Source organism: Gymnodraco acuticeps, unplaced genomic scaffold (assembly GCF_902827175.1).
Source record: "Gymnodraco acuticeps unplaced genomic scaffold, fGymAcu1.1, whole genome shotgun sequence".
Taxonomy (NCBI): Eukaryota; Metazoa; Chordata; class Actinopteri; order Perciformes; family Bathydraconidae; genus Gymnodraco; species Gymnodraco acuticeps.
In genome coordinates this window covers 4,769,486-4,789,233 of record NW_022991216.1, presented here as the reverse complement: position 1 = coordinate 4,789,233, position 19,748 = coordinate 4,769,486, and positions in this window count along the sequence as shown.

The window sequence follows — 19,748 nt, the reverse complement described above, 5'->3', positions numbered from 1 at the left end:
CAAAACCCTCATTAGCTTGATGTAGCTTGATTACCAGATATAGGCTTCTTTCTAATAGACGTGTAGACAAAGTTAAAATGACTTTATTGCAACTTACGACAGGATAGAACTTAGGCTGCTTTATAAAAACTGTTGGAATAAAGAGCAAGACAGAGTACAGAGCAAGTGTCGCATTAAACACTGAAGACCTAAAATGCGTACATCCTAACATGACACAAACAGGATGATGAGAAACAAAGCTTAATTGAGCAATGTGCAGGATGCATGACTCTGTCTAACCAGCAACAGTATTGCATAGATATTTGAAATTTTTCTAAGAAAAGAGTAAGAAGTTTCTTTGTTCGAGGCTTCAGTTTGCCAGCAGTCTGCTCTTGTAGTTAAGAGCAACGTCGACATAAGTGGTTATTTAAAAGATGTCAAGCTAAATGTCAGCGCAGCAACAAGTCCTGCCTTTGCTGCATGGACTGTATATAGATTTACAGCAGTCACAGTCTTTAAATAATTCCTGTATCAATATTTAATAAAACTCACACATTTTCACTATGAAGGCTCATGCACAGCTTCAAATACTTAGACAGGTGCGTAGGAGGAAACGTCCATAGGTGAGAGAAGAGAAAACTCTTGCATACTGTCCTTTTTCTTGCAATGAACTTGATTTAAAAGTCTCCATGCATTACTATAAATTAGACAGTATATATAGCATTAAATGACCCTTTTAATATGGATCTGCATCTATCTGTCAGTACATGAACTATGCACATATTGGCTTTCTTTAAGACATGATGGTTTGGTTTTGAAATAAGAATCTGAGATCAAGGTCATTCTTCACATTTATGTTTTTATATTTTTTTTTTGTAACTTCAAGCTTACAAGGCTGGTTGGTAACTTGCGAATGAGATACACCTTTATTAGAAACATAGATTTTCATATTGTTTCACAACTGTCAATCAGTAGAACAGTTTATACTTTTTTGACTCAATCATGTTTAATTTAAAAACAGTGTAGCCATTATGATGAGTCTTTACAAATATGAGGAGGAGCTCAGAGATTTGCTAAAACATAGCCTGTTGTAAGAGACAAAATGATAATTAACAGAGATACAGAGCATGGGAAGCATTTTTAATTTCAAGGTGACTACAGCCCCTGTGTGTAGGATGTTTATGTGGTTATACCATTTAATTCTGAAAACAGTTTGTAGACAAATGAAGCAATCCTGGTGCACATTGCTGCAGTACGCTGTCGTCAGTACCCCCGATCCATTTATATTACCATTTGGTGGCGCCAAAGTCTGTTTTAAGTATTTAAGTGTTGGATTTACAGAAGTATGAGGAGTTGCCAAATTATGCCAATTCCCAGACCGTCATCTGCTGATCCTGCTCTCCAGCTAGAATAAAAACAGCAGCAGAAAGACTAAATCCAAACAAACACCGGACACTCTAAGACAGACGTGTTAACGATAAGCAATAAGTCCAGGTTGAACAGGTTTTCTCCTTGTTTATCAGGGAACATAAACAGTCAACCTCCTGCAGAGAACATAATGCATTCAACAGTGAAACCAACTTTTAATAGTTTTATTTTACACCAATCCACATTTGTAATGCTTTGGGGAAGTTCGATTAGCTTCTAGTTTGTCAACCTATTACAGATGTTCATCTTTTGCAGCTTATCTGAATGTCTAACCCTTTTTTTGGTCCCACTTACTTTGCATGTTAACCACAGCATTAAACAATTATTTTAGATAAGCTTTTTAGTAGTGTCCTTCTATAATTGGTCTTTTAGTTTTAATTATTCTTATCATTTTGTTATATACTTTATTTTTTACATTTAGTGTTTAATATTTTGGATTATTTATGTATATATATTATATATAAAGCACTTTTTGAACATTAAAGCATGTGAAGATGTCACAGTTGAGGCACACAATATAAACCTGAAAATGAGCATAATAATCCTCTTTATTTCTCCTTCTGTGGTTAACTGTTAAAAAAGCAATTATTGTAAGAAGAAAAACATCAATGTCCAAACTGTAAGGGAAACTTCTGTGTAGCAATGCAGTGGGAGTCACCGACTCAGGAAAGAGACACGGGAAGAGCAGGAGCTTTGATGTCAAACACTGATGGTTTATTTGGAGTTTCGGCCGGAGAATTCACATCACAAGTCACAGCAGCCACGATCTGACTTCACGGTAGAGTTGCCACGTCAATTCTGAAGAACTCTACCCCAGACCCATGTATTTAGCTAGTTCCGAGAGCATCATCAACATGCTGCATAACAAGATAAAATGATAACACCTCTATCAGCTGACGCCAACAGGCAGGAACAGGGAGACAGAACACTGAGAGCACAGCAGCCAAGGTTACGAGGTGCATGTGCTCAGTCAGGACAGTTTGAACTGATAAACTGGGTCAAAGTTATGGACCTGGGAAAATATTCCCCAACAGTTCTTATCTTTTTATCAATTTTGATAATCTAAAAACCTTAGTCTAATAATATTTTGTTCAATACTTAAATCAATGAGAATCTTCAGATTTGAGTGTGGACTTACACAACATCAATTACATCAATGACAATCACATTAAGAACAACATAATAAGATTGAAACATTCAATCACAATGATTGATACAGCCAATAATAATAGAAAAATCATCTCATCAGTGTTTGGATCATCTTTTGTCAAAAGCATAATAATGAACACACATAAAACACAGGTGCACAATAGCAAAAATATTAGTTTTGAACTAATATCTTTTATCATTTAACCATTAGTTAATCTCATTTATCAAACTATAAAATCAAAACCAGCTTGCAGCTTAAAGATTTACTTCAAGGCAATCACTAGTCAAAAGCATTTAAAACTTAGGATCCTAAGAGATCCAGCTAAGGTATACAATTCACAGTTGTGATTTTATCAATCTGTAATCTGCAAAAGTGCAGTGTCCTCAATTTTAGGATTACTTTTACGTTTACTTAAATACGCTTTAGTCAAGAGTAAGGCACTTAGTCAAATCAATACATTCATTTTAGTCAAGTACATTGTTCAAAATCTGAAAAGGAAAAGTTAGGCAAATATTCAAAGACTTTTGTAAAAACCTGGAAAGGAAGGATTAAACATTCTTAAAACTTGAATTATTACATTTGTAAATGCTACAACTGATCTGTACCAAATTAAGTCTATCAATTATTCCTATTAGCCATACTTACCTGAGCTACTTATGGTACTTGGAAAGGATTCTTCTGTGTTTATCTAATGTTGAATGTAGAATATCAATTTCTTTAAATTATACTTCTCTAATTTGAGGATCAAATATGCTACATAATTGTTATATGAAATATATTATAAATATTTGTTTTGGGCCAAAACTGAAATTAATTCAGTACTTGAAACATCATTGTAGGTATTTCTGTGCATGGATAATACATTAAAGAGTAGTGTTGTTAAGCCTGATTGCTGGACGATTAAGGATATTAACATTATCTGTGATAATAGTAGAAAGATCTTATTATTCAATACTTTATAATCTGAAAATATTAATTAATTAATTTAGTTTAGTGCGAAAGTGTAATCTGATCCGGCAAAAATATATTAATCACCACTATTCAACACATGTCTGGTCATTGGAAATATAAAAACAGTCATTAATTGTACATCTGTAAACATCCAAGGTATAAAATCAATTCAAAGTTTATCTTTGTACGAGAGCTGGAAGAACATGTCCTTCAGTCTTTCTGACTCGTTCTCCTCCTCTCTTTATGACGAGTGTCTGGTGTGTAAAGGCATCCTGATACTGTAGATTAGCACTGAGGTGCTGATTGGCTCAAACTCTTGTTCATCAGAGTGCCATATTTCAACCCCCCAATTGCTCTGCTTTTGTGTGGCTCATTCAGTGAGCACTGTAGTTGATCCCCCAGTGAAACGGAGGCTCATCTGCCTGCATTCCTTCTGCTATCTGCTTGAGAGCAGTGCAACTGCGTATTCCATGTGGCGCATCCAGGTCTCCCCCCCGTGATGGGAGAGGTTAGGAAGACATCAAACTCCTCCAAGAAACAAGGAACCTTGTAGCCTCTGAAGCCCTCGTTCGTCCTGCAGGGTTGTCTGCTTGAGCCCACCGAGCAGAAAGGTGAAGAAGCATCCCATCTCCTCAGAAAGTTGAAGATTAGAATCCTCTCATCTCGAACGACCTCATGCCTCCTTGCCCTCTGCAGCCGGAGAGTGTGACCCTCTCTCTCTGACCCTTGGCCTTCAGAGCTGTCCAGTTATTGGGTTAACACCTGATAGGGTTGTTTTCCTGAGTGCAGACAACTCAAAGTAATGGATTAGCACATTATCATTTAATTACAAAAATAGGCTAAGCCCCTCAGAATTATTTGGGAGCCTTCCTGACACATGCATAAATGTAAGGTTTGTGTTAGTCATTTAACATGCAAGAATCATATACTCATCATTCCAAAGCAGAGAAATGTTATTGTAATTTAAAGGTGAGCTAGTCCCTGTGGATATAACCCCTTCTCAATTATTCTAAATGTTATATTAATTCACCATTTGATAAAATATTAGTTTATCAGAAATATTTTTTTTTCTCTTCCATAAAACAGGTTTGAGAAATAAATTACCCAATATAAAATAAATTACTCAATATAATTGACTCTTCCCTCCCTTTTCTTACATATGTCACATATGAAATAATAACTTAGGAGTCTATTTAAGCATGTTACGTTCCCTATTGGGCTAGGGCAGGGGTCGGCAACCCGCGGCCCACGGGCCGCATGCGGCCCTTTAAGCCCTCTGCTCTGACTCCCTTGAGTTTAGACAAAAATAAGAAGAAAATAAAATAAAAGTATTTGTAGGACTATTTATATTTTGTTGCATGGTTGAAAATGTTTCGTATCTTGTATTTTGAGGTGATACTGTGACACATAAATAAAAAACAAAACGGTTTTAATTAGGTCAACTAAAATATGCGTCACATCGTGCTACGGTCCCGCGCGAGCGCCTTTTCTTGGAGGCGAATAACTCGATGAGCGAACTCAAAAAATCAAAGAAAAGTACCGGAGGAACACAGGATTTAATTCTGTGTGGACAGAGTTATATGCTTTCACAGCAAACGATGCTGGTTTACCGGTATGTTTGATATGTAGAGAGAAGTTGTCAACGGTGGTGCAGCCTTTACGTATCGAGGAACAACAAGGGAGAGGAAGACAGCTGACGATCTTCAGTCATAATTCAATGGGGTATGTAATTTATTTCAGAAAACACTTTCTGTTATATTCCATGGAATGCTCTTAACGTCCCGATAGCAATGAATATATTAAATGCTTTGACAATAAATACATACAAAAATTAATCTCTGGAAGCCGTAGTACTGTAAAAAGCACGACCAATCATCTGAGCCGGCCCGGCTAAAATAACTGGATGGCCTACCTGCCTGTCAGCCTTCCATCTGTGCACAAACTTATCTCGTGCCCTCATTGGTCATGTGCGCGTTTGTGTGTGTTGGAGGAGGGACTCTGTAGAAAGTCTGAAGGAAGAGGCAGATTTTTTCCGGTTGTGTACTTTCAAATTCTAGCGCACTCGAGCTGGTTTCTCCATTCTTACCTACCCTACCTTTAACTCTTTTTAGGGTGCAGCTATATGTTTTATTTATTTAAAAGTGGGCCCATTTTAATAATGGATAATGCACATTTTCCTTCAAATGTGCAGAGGACTCCCCAAGTGCTGTGTTTAATTTATTTTAAAGTAGGCCTGTGTATTATTTTTAATTCTCCTTATAAGATGATGATGATGCTGATGCATTTTATTTATATAGCGCTTTTCACAACTCAAAGACGCTTTACAGTATGAGGGAGGGTAGACAAACAAGGACAGGCAAACAAGTATGTAAAAAATAAAAAGGCAGTCAAGAGGAAGTTGATTGAGAGGGGGGGGGCTTATGGGTAGACAGAGTTGAAAAGATGTGTTTTGAGGCGGGACTGAAAGACTGTGAGGGACTCAGAGTCACGGAGATCTTGGGGTAGGGAATTCCAGAGCCTAGGAGCTGCCACTGAGAAGGCTCTGTCCCCAAAGCTGCAGAGTGTGGATGTGGGAATGGATAGGAGTCCGGCGGCGGTGGATCTGAGGGACCGTGGGGGTTGATAAGGAGTGAGAAGGTTTGTGAGATAAGGGGGGGCCAGATGGTGGAGTGCTTTGTAGGTGAGGACCAGAATTTTGTAGTTGATGCGATGGGAGACAGGAAGCCAGTGGAGGTCTTTGAGGACTGGGGTGATGTGATGCCATGATTTGGTATGCGTGAGGAGACGTGCAGCTGCATTTTGAACCCGTTGGAGTCTGTTGAGGGATGTAGTGCTGATCCCGTAAAGAAGTGAGTTGCAGTAGTCAAGGCGGGAGGAAATGAAGGCATGGATTAGTCGTTCGGCTGCGGGGTGGGTGAGAGAGGGTAGGATTTTTGCCATATTGCGGAGGTGGAAAAATGAGGTTTTGACAGTTTGGCGGATGTGAGGTTCGAGGGAGAGGGTGGGGTCAAAGATTACGCCAAGGTTGCGTGCCTGATTGGAGGGGGAAACAATGGTGCCATCGATGGTGAGAGTTATGTTAGTGACCTTGCTGAGGGTGGATTTGGAGCCGATTAGGAGGAGTTCTGTTTTGTTGCTGTTCAGTTTGAGGAGGTTATGTTGCATCCAAGTTTTAATAGCTGTCAGACAGGAATCGATGTGGGTAAGAGGTGGGTTATGGAGGGATTTGGTGCTGAGGTAGATCTGAGTGTCATCAGCATAGCAGTGGAAGTCGAGGTTGAAGTGGCGGAGTATCTGACCGAGGGGGAGGATGTAAATGATGAAGAGGAGGGGGCCAAGTACTGATCCTTGAGGAACGCCTTGGGTGACTGAAGCTGTGGCAGAGGAGTGGTTTGGGAGGGAGATGAAGTGGGATCGTTCAGTGAGGTAGGACTGGAGCCATCTGAGTGCAATACCTTCAATACCAATGTCCCTGAGTCGGGTGAGCAGGATGTCGTGGCTCACGGTATCGAAGGCTGCACTCAGGTCGAGGAGGATGAGAATATTGAGGGAACCAGTGTCAGCAGAGGTGAGGAGGTCATTGAGGACTTTGACGAGTGCAGTTTCTGTACTGTGGTGAGGACGAAATCCAGACTGAAGGGGTTCATAAAGCTGGTTGGTTTGGAGATGGCAGTGAATTTGTTTGGCTACAATGTGTTGAAGAGTTTTTGAGAGGAATGGTAGGTTGGAGATGGGGCGGTAATTAGTGAGGGAGGAGGGATCAAGACCAGGTTTTTTGAGGATTGGAGTAACGGCAGCAGTTTTGAAAGCAGAGGGGACGGTTCCATGGGACAGCGAGGAGTTGAAAAGGTTAGCAAGATAGGGGCAGAGGACGGGGAGGTAGGACTTCAGGAGAGGAGTGGGTAGAGGGTCAAGGGAGCAGGTTGTGGGATTTGAGGAACCGATCAGATGGAGTATTTCAAGTGGGGTAACCAGGTTGAACTGGGGGAGGCGGCGCTGGGGAGGAGGAGTCAGGAGGTCAAGGGAGATGGGGGGAGAAATGGTAGCGGTGGAGGTTGGGGGAGATGCTTGTATATCAGATGGAGCTGAGAAGGAGTGGTTAATGGCGTTCATTTTGTCTGCGAAAAACTGGAGGAATGAGTTGCAAGTAGCGGAAGTAGAAGTAGGGAGGTTATCAGCACAGGCTTTGAAGAGCTTGTTAACTGTGGAGAAGAGGGTCCTGGGGTTACGGGAGGGGTCAGTGAAGATGTTGGAGAGGTAGGCAGATTTAGCGGCAATAAGAGCATCTTTGTATGCATTGAGATGGAGTTTGTAGCTTATGTAATGGACTGTGAGGGATGATTTCTTTGAAAGACGTTCAAGTTGGCGGCCTCGCTGCTTCATTTTACGCAGTGCGGGTGTGAACCAGGGTGAGGAGGTCTTGAAAGTAACAGTTTTATTTTTGAGGGGGGCTAAAGTGTTGAGGGAGGTGAGTAGGGTGGAGTTGAGGTGGTTGAGCAGATCATCAGGTGAGCTGAGGGTTGCGTCCAGGGGGAGATTAGACGATAGCAGTTCGGAGAGATGGTTATGGTCAATGGAGTATAGATTACGGAAGGTGATGTTTCTGGGTGGGCAGGGGTTTCGGGAGGGGGGGGCAATGGTGAATTGTATGAGTTTGTGGTCGGAGAGGGGAAATGGGCAAGGGTGGAGGTCAATCACTGGGAGGTTGGTAGAGCAGACGAGATCAAGAATGTGTCCTTTGTCATGGGTGGGGAAGGTGACATGTTGGGTGATAGAGAAATTGTCCAGTAGGGTTGTGAATTCGGATGCCGGCTTGCAGGTGGGTGAGTCAATGTGAATGTTGAGGTCACCAAGTAGTAACAGACGTTGAGAGAGGGATGAGGCAAGTGTGAGGAATTCAGTGAAATCGGAGAGGAAGGAGGGATGAGGTTTAGGAGGCCGGTAGATGAGGATGACTGTCAGTGAGGGAGGGGCTTTGAAGGCAATGAATTCAAAGGATGATACTGAGGGGAGGGTTAGTTCTGTGATCTGGATGTTCTGATTTTGGATTACAGCAAGGCCGTCACCACTGCGGGAGGGGCGGGGTTTAGTGATGTATTTAAAGCCAGGGGGGGATGTTTGGTTGAGGGAGAAGAAGTCATCGGGCTGTTGCCAGGTTTCGGTAAGCAGAAGGAAATCAAGGGATTTTTCCAAGATTAGTTCATGGAGGATGAGGGCTTTCTTGTTGAGTGATCGGATGTTAAGGAGGGCAATGTTGCCCATACCCCAATAATATTTTTATTGCAGATCTACATGAATCATAAAAACGACCTATTTTGGATTCAAAACGGCGAATTTCACCGCCAGGTGACAAGTTTGCATCCCTGCTTGTTCTCCTTTTCATCACAGAGCTTGGAATATGGTGTATTGATTACTGATCCGTGCATGTCCAATTTTAACTGACTTTAGTTCTAATGTTAATGTTAATTTGATTTCAACCCATAAGTAATTATATAAATTAACTCTACATTTCACATGATGGATTAGTGTTCAACATTTTTCCCACTAATTTGTTTTATGATTAGGCCAATGGTAAAGAGAGACATTGATGACCCTGTGTCCTTTTTGTTGGTACGTGGTTCCATTTTGCCTATGGCCTTGGACAGCTTCACTAAGAGTCACCCAGTTCTGCTCTGCTGCAGTCCGTCTGAGTGCAGTCACAGAGATGCTATGGCTGCTCTACATGACATTAATGGTTTGGTCCGAGAATGGGCAACATTTCCTGCTCCCAGAGAGAATGACGAGCCTCAAACTGGACTTTACAGCCGTGGATACTGTCTCACGTGGGCCTGCTCCCCCCCACTGAGCCATGAACTGAAAGCTTGACATCTGCTTTGTACACCTGGAAGCCTCCCCGCCACACCAGCACCAACCCTTGGGTCAGTTAGATGATTACTCCTGTCATTCAAACAGAACGTGCTGGAGAGGGGGCGGGGCTTATCTTCTCCATGTAAATACTGTGGTGGAAACGACTATGTCAAAATTAACCTATTTGACCGTGATTAATAGTAATACACGTTTTCAAAATAATAATAATAATAATGCCGAAGTAACAACATACTGAAAACTGTTAGTAAAACCATGTTTTAATGCTTTACAATTTACATACCTAGATGCACGTGTGTTGTGTTTATGCAGTGCAACTCCCACCCAGTGGGTGGCTATGTAGAGTGATAGAACAGAGCAGGCACGCCCCCGAGAGAAGGAAAGCAAGTCACGTCACAAATTAGCATTTCTAAATGTTAGCATGGATTAATAAAAGTGCAAAAAGACAGCGGTTGTCGCCGGAAGAAACTTCAAATACAGAGAATGCTGTGCCTGTGTTGGAAATTGTGTCTGATGGGGAGCTTTCTCCTGATTGATCCTCCTGCTCCAAGTTCTAGTGCATTAGCATTAGCACTAGCTCCGCCGCCTCCTCCAGAGCCTCTAAAGTTAGCTGCTGCTGGCGCAACTGCCACCACCAACACCGGGCAAGCGATGCACCTGACTGCTGGACAACGGACCAGGTGCAATATTTTTGCAAGACCAATGCATGGCTCCTTCTTAAAGATAAGAAGCTAGGATGTCGGATATGCAGAGATGTCAAATCTTTGGAATACACACTGGACAAGGACTGAAACTGTCAATGGGGTGAGTGTGCAGTGTCTCATTTCGGTGTGGACAAGGGCAAACAACAAGCTAGCCTGAGAAAAAAAAATCAAAGAACATAAAGAATCACAAGCCCATGTAAAAGCTGCTTGACATCCTTACATCTGCTTCACGTGAAACTATTCAACATCAAGTGCAGTCTATGCATAAATCTGAATTAGACACCACTATCAGAGTTTTTCAAACGGCATATAAAATTGGCAAAACATAGCCGGCCATTCACAGACATGCCAATTGATTTGATGATGAGACTAACGGCTTCACTTAGGGCATATGGGTCAGAAATATGACTCTCGTTACCACGGAGTGGGTTGTTTGTTTTTTTAAGGCTGTTCATACTGCTATGCAGAGTGAAAAGCCCCTACTATTTTTAAAAATAGGCCTAATGTCAGGGGCCTCTTACTGTCTACTTCTGCATGTATTCACATTATATGGACCATGTTTCCACCTGGTGAAACTAGAGGCTGCACGGAACTCAGGCTACAGTACAACCATTCTGTTCTGCTCTAACGATTCAATTTATAGATTCTACATCAAAATAGTTCGTTTTTATTGTTTCCAATGATAACGTCACCTTAAGTGGAGGAATGCAAACCTGTTTTCAAATGTAAGGTTTTGAATTTCTTTGACATTCCTCAGTAATGACACCCTCAGACGCCCACTATCATTCATGCTATGCCTTCAGTGGTAACTCAGATGTTAAGGGGGTTGAAGCTTTTCCTCCCAAATCAGCTATGCTTTGTGTTTTCAACAACGGTGTGCATTTCCTGCATGATATATGTTTCTCACAATTTTGTTAGCTGCGCACAGGTGATACTGAGTCTTCTCGAATGGATTTTGACCTATACCGTGCTTACATGGACTCGTATGTTTTATTTCATATCTAACAGAGAAAGAGAAAATAGAAAGAGATGGGGAAGTGAGGAAAGAGGGAGATGTGGAAGAGAGGGATAGGAAGGAGAGAAGAGATATTTGCGAGTTGCATACTGATTCTGAGTCTACTCGATTAATAGCTTATATAGACAATACCATGCTTAAATAGACTCCTAAATTATTATTCATATGTGACATATGTAAGAAAAGGGAGGGAAGAGTCAATTATATTGAGTAATTGATTTCATATTGGAACATTCATTTCTCAAACCTATGTTTTATGGAAGAGGAAATGTACTTCCGATAAACTAATCTTTTATCAAACGGTAGATGGTGAATTAATATAACATTTATAATCATTGAGAAAGGGTTATATCCAGGCACTAGCTCACCTTTAAATTACAATAACATTTATCTGCTTTGGACTGATGAGTATATGATTCTTGTATGTTAAATGACTAACACAAACCTTACATGTATGCATGTTGAAATAGTTGAAAGCTATTTGCGTCCCTTTATGACGCTGAAGGAGCCTAGGAGCGTCACAACTGGACGCCACGGACACTGACCAAACGTCGCTCCTGGACGCTTAGGGAGTGAGAGTGTGTTGCCATATAGATGCGTAAAGCACGAACTGGACACAGCAAATTCGGCCGCTGTTCCTCAGAGGAACACAGCGGCGGAGGAAATGCCACAATGTCAATGGGGGTACATGAGCCAACCACCTTAGGTATAAAGGCAGGGTTGGGCTTCAGCAACACTCTCGTTTGGCAAACTGAGAAGTGGCGTTTTCTCCCGGAGGCCAAGGGAAGCCAGGCTTCCCCTGTTTTTTCGGATTGTAGTTATAATTTAAATAAATAAATAAAAACACTGTTTTGTTTCGATAATTCTCCTTTGCTGTGTGTTGCTGCCGGCCCGTCTCTCCCCCATTCTCATTGAGTATTTTACAAAGAGTGAAACAAACAGCGCCCCTCTAGATGTTATGGTGAAACCTACTGTTTCACCATAACATCTAGAGGGGCGCTGTTTGTTTCACTCTTGCACTCACTGTTGCGAGAGGAGGCCAGCCGAATCTGGCTTCCCTTGGTGAAAAAAAATGGAGGGATTGACCAATCAGATGAGGCTCACGTGATGCCCCTGCCAACCTGTGATTGGTCAGGGCCATGCCAAGGGAAGCCAGAGGCGGCTGGCTTCCCTTGCCTCACAATCCAATCAAATCGCATCAATTTAGTGTTGCAGTGACGCATCCTAAAATCCGGAAGTAAGCTGCTCTCGGTTTCCCTCGACAAAAAAGCAATGGGAGTTCTCCAAAGGATTTTGGAAAATAGCTCGAAATAAGGTCAGTGGATAACGAACCTGTTAGATAAATGCAAGTTTTGTTCAGTCGGATAATATCCACATGTCTACCCTACTTTTATAATTTTCGAATCATAAATCTAATCGATAGAAGATAGATAGCGTCACTGCATCACTCTCACCGCCGTTAGAAAGTAGCAAGCAACTGAAGCAAGTGCAATTATGGAGGGTGGAGATTTGGAGTATTTCATCAAAAGTAATTGTACTAAACTTCCGCTACAGCAGCAACAACAAATACAATCTGATGACAGGCCAATGCCCAAACTGGAGCTGTGTACAGAGAGGAAAAAAGGAACGAATCGGACGTAACACGTTAAAGGTCTCCTGATTTAGTTTGTGAATGAATTAGAGTTTGGGCTGGAGAGTGCGTGCGGACCTGTCGGTTAGATAACAGGCGTGTGTAAGTCCTGCATCTGATAAAAATGTGTGTAAAATGATACCGGGTGCTGTAATCACTCATCTGGTTACGTTATTACATTGACCACCACACCCCCGACCCAAAAGAAAGGACGTATTATTGGCTTCCCCTAATTTTTTTCCCACGCCACGCTACTGAAACTGAGTGCATGAAGGATGTACAGAGAGTGCATGAATGTCACTGACTCGCTTGGCAGATGCCAGAGCCAGCAACAACACTGTCTTTAGTGACAGGTGTTTCATGTCAGCTTCTTCCAGGGGTTCAAATGGAGGTCGAGTGAGCCCATCTAAAACCACTGCCAAGTCCCATAAGGGCACCAGTGACCTGGAAACAGGGAGGAGCCTGCGAGCCCCTTTCATAAAACGGAAGACCAAAGGATGTTGGCTAGCCGTCTTTCCCTCAAAGCCCACATGGCATGCAGCAATAGCAACCAGGTACACTTTGATCGTAGAGAAAACTCTGTGTTTATCAATTAAGTCCTGTAGAAATGATAAAATCACCCCGACAGGACATTGAAAAGAGATGTGTCCTTTTTGAAGGCACCACTCCTCAAACACCCTCCACTTACAGTCATAGAGAGACCTGGTGGAGGAAGCTCTTGCACTCTGAATAGTGTTTATCACCTTCTGAGGGAGCCCCACTGTATTCAGATTGTACCACTCACGGGCCAGGCCCATAGTGCCAAGCGCTCTGGGTGTGGGTGAAAGATCGTCCCCCCCGCCTGAGACAGTATGTCCCTGCATAGTGGGAGCTGCCACGGCTGCCCGCACAGCAGCTGATATATCTCCGCCAGCCAGTACATTGCAGGCCAGTGCGGAGCTATCAGGATAAGTGTGTGGCGTTGTTCTCTCACTCTGGCCAGAGTTGGGGGTATCAGAGCCAGGGGTGGGAACGCGTACAGAAGGACCGGAGGCCAAACGTGTGTGAGCGCGTCCACGCCTAACGGTGCGTTTAAATCGCGCATTGAAAAGAACAGCTGACATTGAGCATTTTCTTTTGATGCGAACAGATCTACCGCGGCTCGGCCGTAACGCACCGACAGCTGACTCACAATTATTGGATGTAGAGTCCAGTCTGCATATAGTGGTGCACCTCTGGAGTCTGGACAGCAGATCTGCCCCGAGGTTCATCACTCCTGGTACGTGCGTCGCTCTCAGAGAGAGGAGACGTCCGCAGCTCCATAAGATCAGTTTGCGTGCCAGCATGTGTAACTGGAGAGAACGCAAACCCCCTTGGCGGTTTATATACGATATTGTGGTCGTGTTGTCTGTCCTCACGAGGACATGATGTCCTCTGAGAAAAGGCAGAAAGCGTTTCAGGGTGAGGAACACCGCTAAAAGCTCCAGATAATTTATGTGTGACCGTTGGAGGTCTCTGCTCCAGAGACCCCTCACAGGTCGACCTTCGTATATACCCCCCAGCCCGTCAGACATGCGTCTGTGGTGACCACCTTCCGCGATAGGACAGCACCCATAGGCACGCCCCGTACTAGAAAAGTCGGGTGTAGCCAGTGGCGCAGTGCCATTACGCATTTCATAGTGACTATCACTCTCTGGGCGCCATGACGCGCGGGGTCCAATCTGAGGGCAGCTACCCAGCGCTGAAACTCCCTCATGTGTAAGCGTCCCAGTCGTACCACCAGAATGGCTGACGCCATGAGCCCCGGCAACCGCAGACATGATCTGAAGAGAACATATTTGCGTGGCTGGAAATGAGCGAGGCAAGCCCTGAAGGCTTTCACTCTCTCTGCTGACAGGCGGGCTGTAAAGGGCACCGAATTCAGGCGTAGGCCCAGGAAGAGTACAGTCTGGGCTGGAGACAACATGCTCTTTTCTGTGTTTATTACGAAACCCAGGTCGAGCAGGTGTTTTACGAGGACATTCGTCTGCGTAATAGCCTCTTGCTCCGACTGTGCGAGAAGGAGCCAATCGTCCAGATAAGTTGTCTTAACGGGGCTATCGCGGCTTCCGTACACCGTACAAACACTCTGCTTCTCAGGTCGATTAAATGAAATCCTTGCTTCCCTCACTTGCGTCGTTTCCCTGCGTTTAGTCCCTCCCACCAGGGAAGCATGGAGGGACGCAAGGAAACCACGAGAAGCAGGGAAATGAGTTTTAAGAGTAATGGGACGTCCTTTCCTCCGGAGCGTCACGTGAAGCGACGTCCGTTTGTGATGACGCTGCACAGCTGTTCGTCTGGCAGCAGCCAGCTCTGTACCCGTTATTTCCACAAACACCCCCGCCTCTGTTAGTGCACATTTACTGACATAAACATTAGTATCATCTGTTGTAGATCCAAATACATGAAATAAAATAAGAAGTCATTCTCAAAAAAGATAAACGCCATTCTTAAAATGTATAAACGAAAAAAGCGATCATGAAAATGTTTCCAATAAATGAATAAAAAAATGTTTGACCACTTTGTTGTTTAGATATATCACATATTTGTAACTAAATGATACATGAATTGAAACAAAATACAGTATAAACTGAGGAGTGAGTCCCGTGAGGTTCATGTATTTTCTTCACTCCGCTGGGGTATTGCTCTCATGTCAAGAAGCATCAGATCAGTGCATGCACTGCCTCGTCCAATCAGTGAGCGATACACAGTAAGGGGGCGGGGTGAGTATCTGAGGATTTCATCGGAGGATGATCTGGTGGTTCCTCGGTTATCGCTCCTCCATGATCGCTCCTCGCTCCTCGATCCTCGGTCCTCCGGCCGAAATAAGAGCCATGGGACGGTACTCAAGATGGCGCAGGCAAATCAACTTCCGGTGAGACCGAGGACCGAGGAGCGAGGAAATGAAAATAGTCGACCTGAGAAGCAGCCCCGGGCTGAGAGACAGACCGAAGGGAAGTACTCTCTACTCGTAACAGACACCCTGAAAGGCGAACCTCATATATTTCCTGTGTGGGTAATATACTGGGATGTGGAAATACACATCTTTCAGGTCGACTGATGTGAACCAGTCGTTTTGGCGCACGAGACGCAATAGAGATGTGTGAGTGAGCATTCTGAATTTGTATCTTTTGAGATATTTGTTCAGAGCTCTCAAATCTAGTATAGGCCGAATTCCGTTCCCTCCCCGTTTGGGAACGAGGACATACTTGGAATAAAAGCCGCTCTGACTCTGTTCGGCGGGTATTATCGATAGCCTTCTTTCTAGTAGCGAGAAAATCTCTTGCCCTAGAATATGGGCCGACTCTCCCCGGGCCTGTGAATACAGAATGCCCGAGAAGTGAGGGGGGGGGGGGGTGACAGCGAATTGGAGCCTGTAGCCCCGTGTTACTGTCTTGAAAACCCAAGCAGAATCTGTGAGCATCCTCCACTTTTCGCTTCTCAAAGCGAGCGGAGATGTCACAGCTCTGTCGTCTGCCCTCAGTACCTCTATTTGTTGTGTTATGGGGCCCTCTAGTGTCTGAACACGGTGGTACCACTACCCCAGGTTGACAACTCCGGTGGTGCCTTCACAATCCCGTCTATTGTCCGCCTTTGAGGCCGTAGCCGCTCTCAAAAGAGGGGCAGACGACAGATTGTTTATTGTTTTTATTTTCATTTTTATTGACTGCGCCCTTGGCTTCAAGCCTGGAAACGACAGTGGAAAATTATTTATTCTGAAACAACAATGATGACATGTGTTTGTGTGACTTAAACAGGCAGCGGAACTTGCTGTCTTCGATGTTAAATCCATTTCCCTGATGGCGCGAACTTGAGGATGACGTTCTGGCATCACTCGAGGCGGCGGTAAGATGGGGGCATGGTGGCACCCCGAAAACACATGAGCATCTAACACTGGAACGTGCTCTGGAGCTGGGGAACAGGGAACTTCCAGCTCCTTCATCGAGGAGAGGAGAGGAGGCTGTCAGGCCGCCCGCTTCTTCTTCCTCGCCTGGTGGCTGAAAACCTGGGTCGGCTGCGTCTGAGCGGCAGCTGCCGGAACCGGAGATTTTCTTGGCCAGCTCCCCCTTGCCTCGTGCCTGGGCTGGGCCCCGGGACGGGCTGCGGTCTCTGCTGCTTCGGTATCTTGAACCGGGCAGGACGTGAGACAGCTTGAGTGAAGGCCTGCTGCGGGACCATTAAAGGTGGCGGCTGGACCCTTCGGGGGAGACAGAGCTGGAGAGCCTCTTCTCCCTTCCTTTTTGACTCGCATCTCAGCTGCATTGAAGCTAGAGCGGAGCCAAATATGCCCTCGGGAACAATAGGCATGTCCAGAACATCCTCTTTTTCCCGGTCTGGAAGGTTCGTCAGGTTGAGCCACCTGGCTCTCTCCTGTACCACCATCATTCCCAGTGCTTTGCCCGTGGCTTGGACTGCACAGCGCTGCACACGGAGGCAAATGTCCGTGATCGCTGCGACCTCGTCCCACACGGCAGGCTCAGGTTTGCTCGACATGTCTTCGCAGAGCTCCGCCTGGTAGGCGGTCAGCAGCGAGGAGACGTTGAGTGCCCTGGCGGACAAAGCTGCGGCTTTATAGGCCCGTTCGGTCATCGCTGACTGGAACCGGTCTGCCTTTGCCAGTAGCGTGGGGTTCCTGCTCGGTGTCGAAGCCAGCCTCGGTTGGAGGTGGGCTGCCACCAGCGGTTCCATGGGCGGCGTGCGGAGCAGGCCGAGCCTCTCCATACCGTCACAGTCCAGGGAGGAGGCACCCTGGATTGGGGCCTTGTTGCTAAAGGGGCGGTCTCTCCACGAGACCGACACCTCGTCCAGCATCTCCGGAAAGACTGGAAGGAGCTGCCTCTTCGTCCTCGCTGCTTGGGGCAAGTTCTTCCCCTCGTAGCGAGATCTGGAGGTCTCCTTGGCCACTTCAGGCCATGGGATGCCCAGCCTGGACGCAGCGCGTTGACACACGGCCTGCAAGTCCATACTTAGGACGGGCGAAGCTGGTGTGCTCTCGCCCGGGGGAGCGGACATCGCTCCCGGCTTTGCAGCCTGAGCCAATGAAACGAAGATGTCATCCTCATCCGAGTCAGACAGGAGGAACTCAGAGGTATCCTCTTCGTCCTCCATATAGTCCAACTCCAGGACATCCTCCGCGGGTGGAACCATGGTGAGGTCCAGTTGGGAGCCCCAGCTTGACACAGCGCGGGGCTCCGCTCTCGCGGCTCCTGCCACCACCGGGTCCCAGTCTGACACAGCGCGGGGCTCAATCTCTGCGGCGGACGCCACCATGTCTTGATTGCCGGCCGGCGAATCAGCGGACATGAGGGGGTCCAGTCTCGACAAGCTAGCTTGGCGTGCTAACCGTCGGCGGAGGCTCTTAATGGTGAAGCGGGTACAATGCCCGCACGAGCCGGGGTTATCGATAGCCTCCCGGGTATGGGGGTTATTCCATCCATCCATCTTCTCCCGCTTATCCGTGGTCGGGTCGCGGGGGTAGCAGTTCCAGCAGAGAGCCCCAAACTTTATTTTCCCTGGCGACATCAACCAGCTCTGACTGGGGGATCCCAAGGCGCTCCCAGGCCAGCGAAGAGATATAATCCCTCCACCTGGTCCTAGGTCTACCCCTTGGTCTCTTCCCAGCTGGACGTGCCTGGAACACCTCCCTAGGGTGCCCGAACCACCTCAACTGGCTCCTTTCGACGCGAAGGAGGAGCGGCTCAACTCTGAGTCCCTCCCTGATGACCGAACTTCTCACCTTATCCCTAAGGGAGACACCAGCCACCCTGCGGAGAAAACCCCTCTCGGCCGCTTGTATCCGCGATCTCGTTCTTTCGGTCATGACCCATCCTTCATGACCATAGGTGAGGGTAGGAACGAAAATGGCCCGGTAGACAGAGAGCTTTGCCTTCTGGCTCAGCTCCCTTTTCGTCACAACGGTGCGGTAAAGCGACTGCAGTACCGCTCCCGCTGCTCCGATTCTCCGGCCCATCTCACGCTCCATTGTTCCCTCACTCGAGAACAAGACCCCGAGATACTTGAACTCCTTCACTTGGGGTAAGGACTCATTCCCTACTTGAAGTGGACAGTCCATCGGTTTCCTGCTGAGAACCATGGCCTCAGATTTGGAGGTGCTGATCCTCATCCCAGCCGCTTCACACTCGGTTGCGAACCGATCCAGTGAGTGCTGAAGGTCGCAGACCGATGAAGCCATTAGAACCACATCATCTGCAAAAAGCAGTGGTGCAATCCTTAGTCCACCGAACTGCAGACCCCCTCCCCCATGACTACGCCTCGAAATCCGATCCATGTATATTACAAACAGGATTGGTGACAAAGCGCAGCCCTGGCGGAGGCCAACCCTCACCGGAAATGGGTCCGACTTACTGCCGAGGACCCGGACACAGCTCTCGCTTTGGGAGTACAGAGATTGGATGGCCCTGAGTAGAGACCCCCTCACCCCATACTCCCGCAGCACCTCCCACAGTAACTCCCTGGGAACTCGGTCATACGCCTTCTCCAAGTCTACAAAACACATGTAGACCGGATAAGCGTACTCCCAGGCCCCCTCCAGGATCCTTGCGAGAGTAAAAAGCTGATCCGTCGTTCCACGACCAGGACGGAATCCGCATTGTTCCTCCTCAATCTGAGGTTCGACAATCGGCCTGACCCTCCTTTCGAGTACCTTAGAGTAAACTTTCCCGGGGAGGCTGAGTAGTGTGATGCCTCTGTAATTGGCACACACCCTCTGATCCCCCTTTTTAAAAAGGGGAACCACCACCCCGGTCTGCCACTCCTTCGGTACTGTTTCCGACTTCCACGCAACGTTGATGAGACGTGTCAACCATGACAGTCCCTCAACACCCAGAGCCTTCAGCATTTCCGGGCGAATCTCATCCACCCCCGGGGCTTTGCCACTATGGAGTTGTTTGACGACCTCAGTGACCTCCCCCCGGGAGATTGGTGTTGATCCCCCGTCATACTCCAGCTCCATACCCCAAGTACGTTTTTTATTTTAATGGTACTATT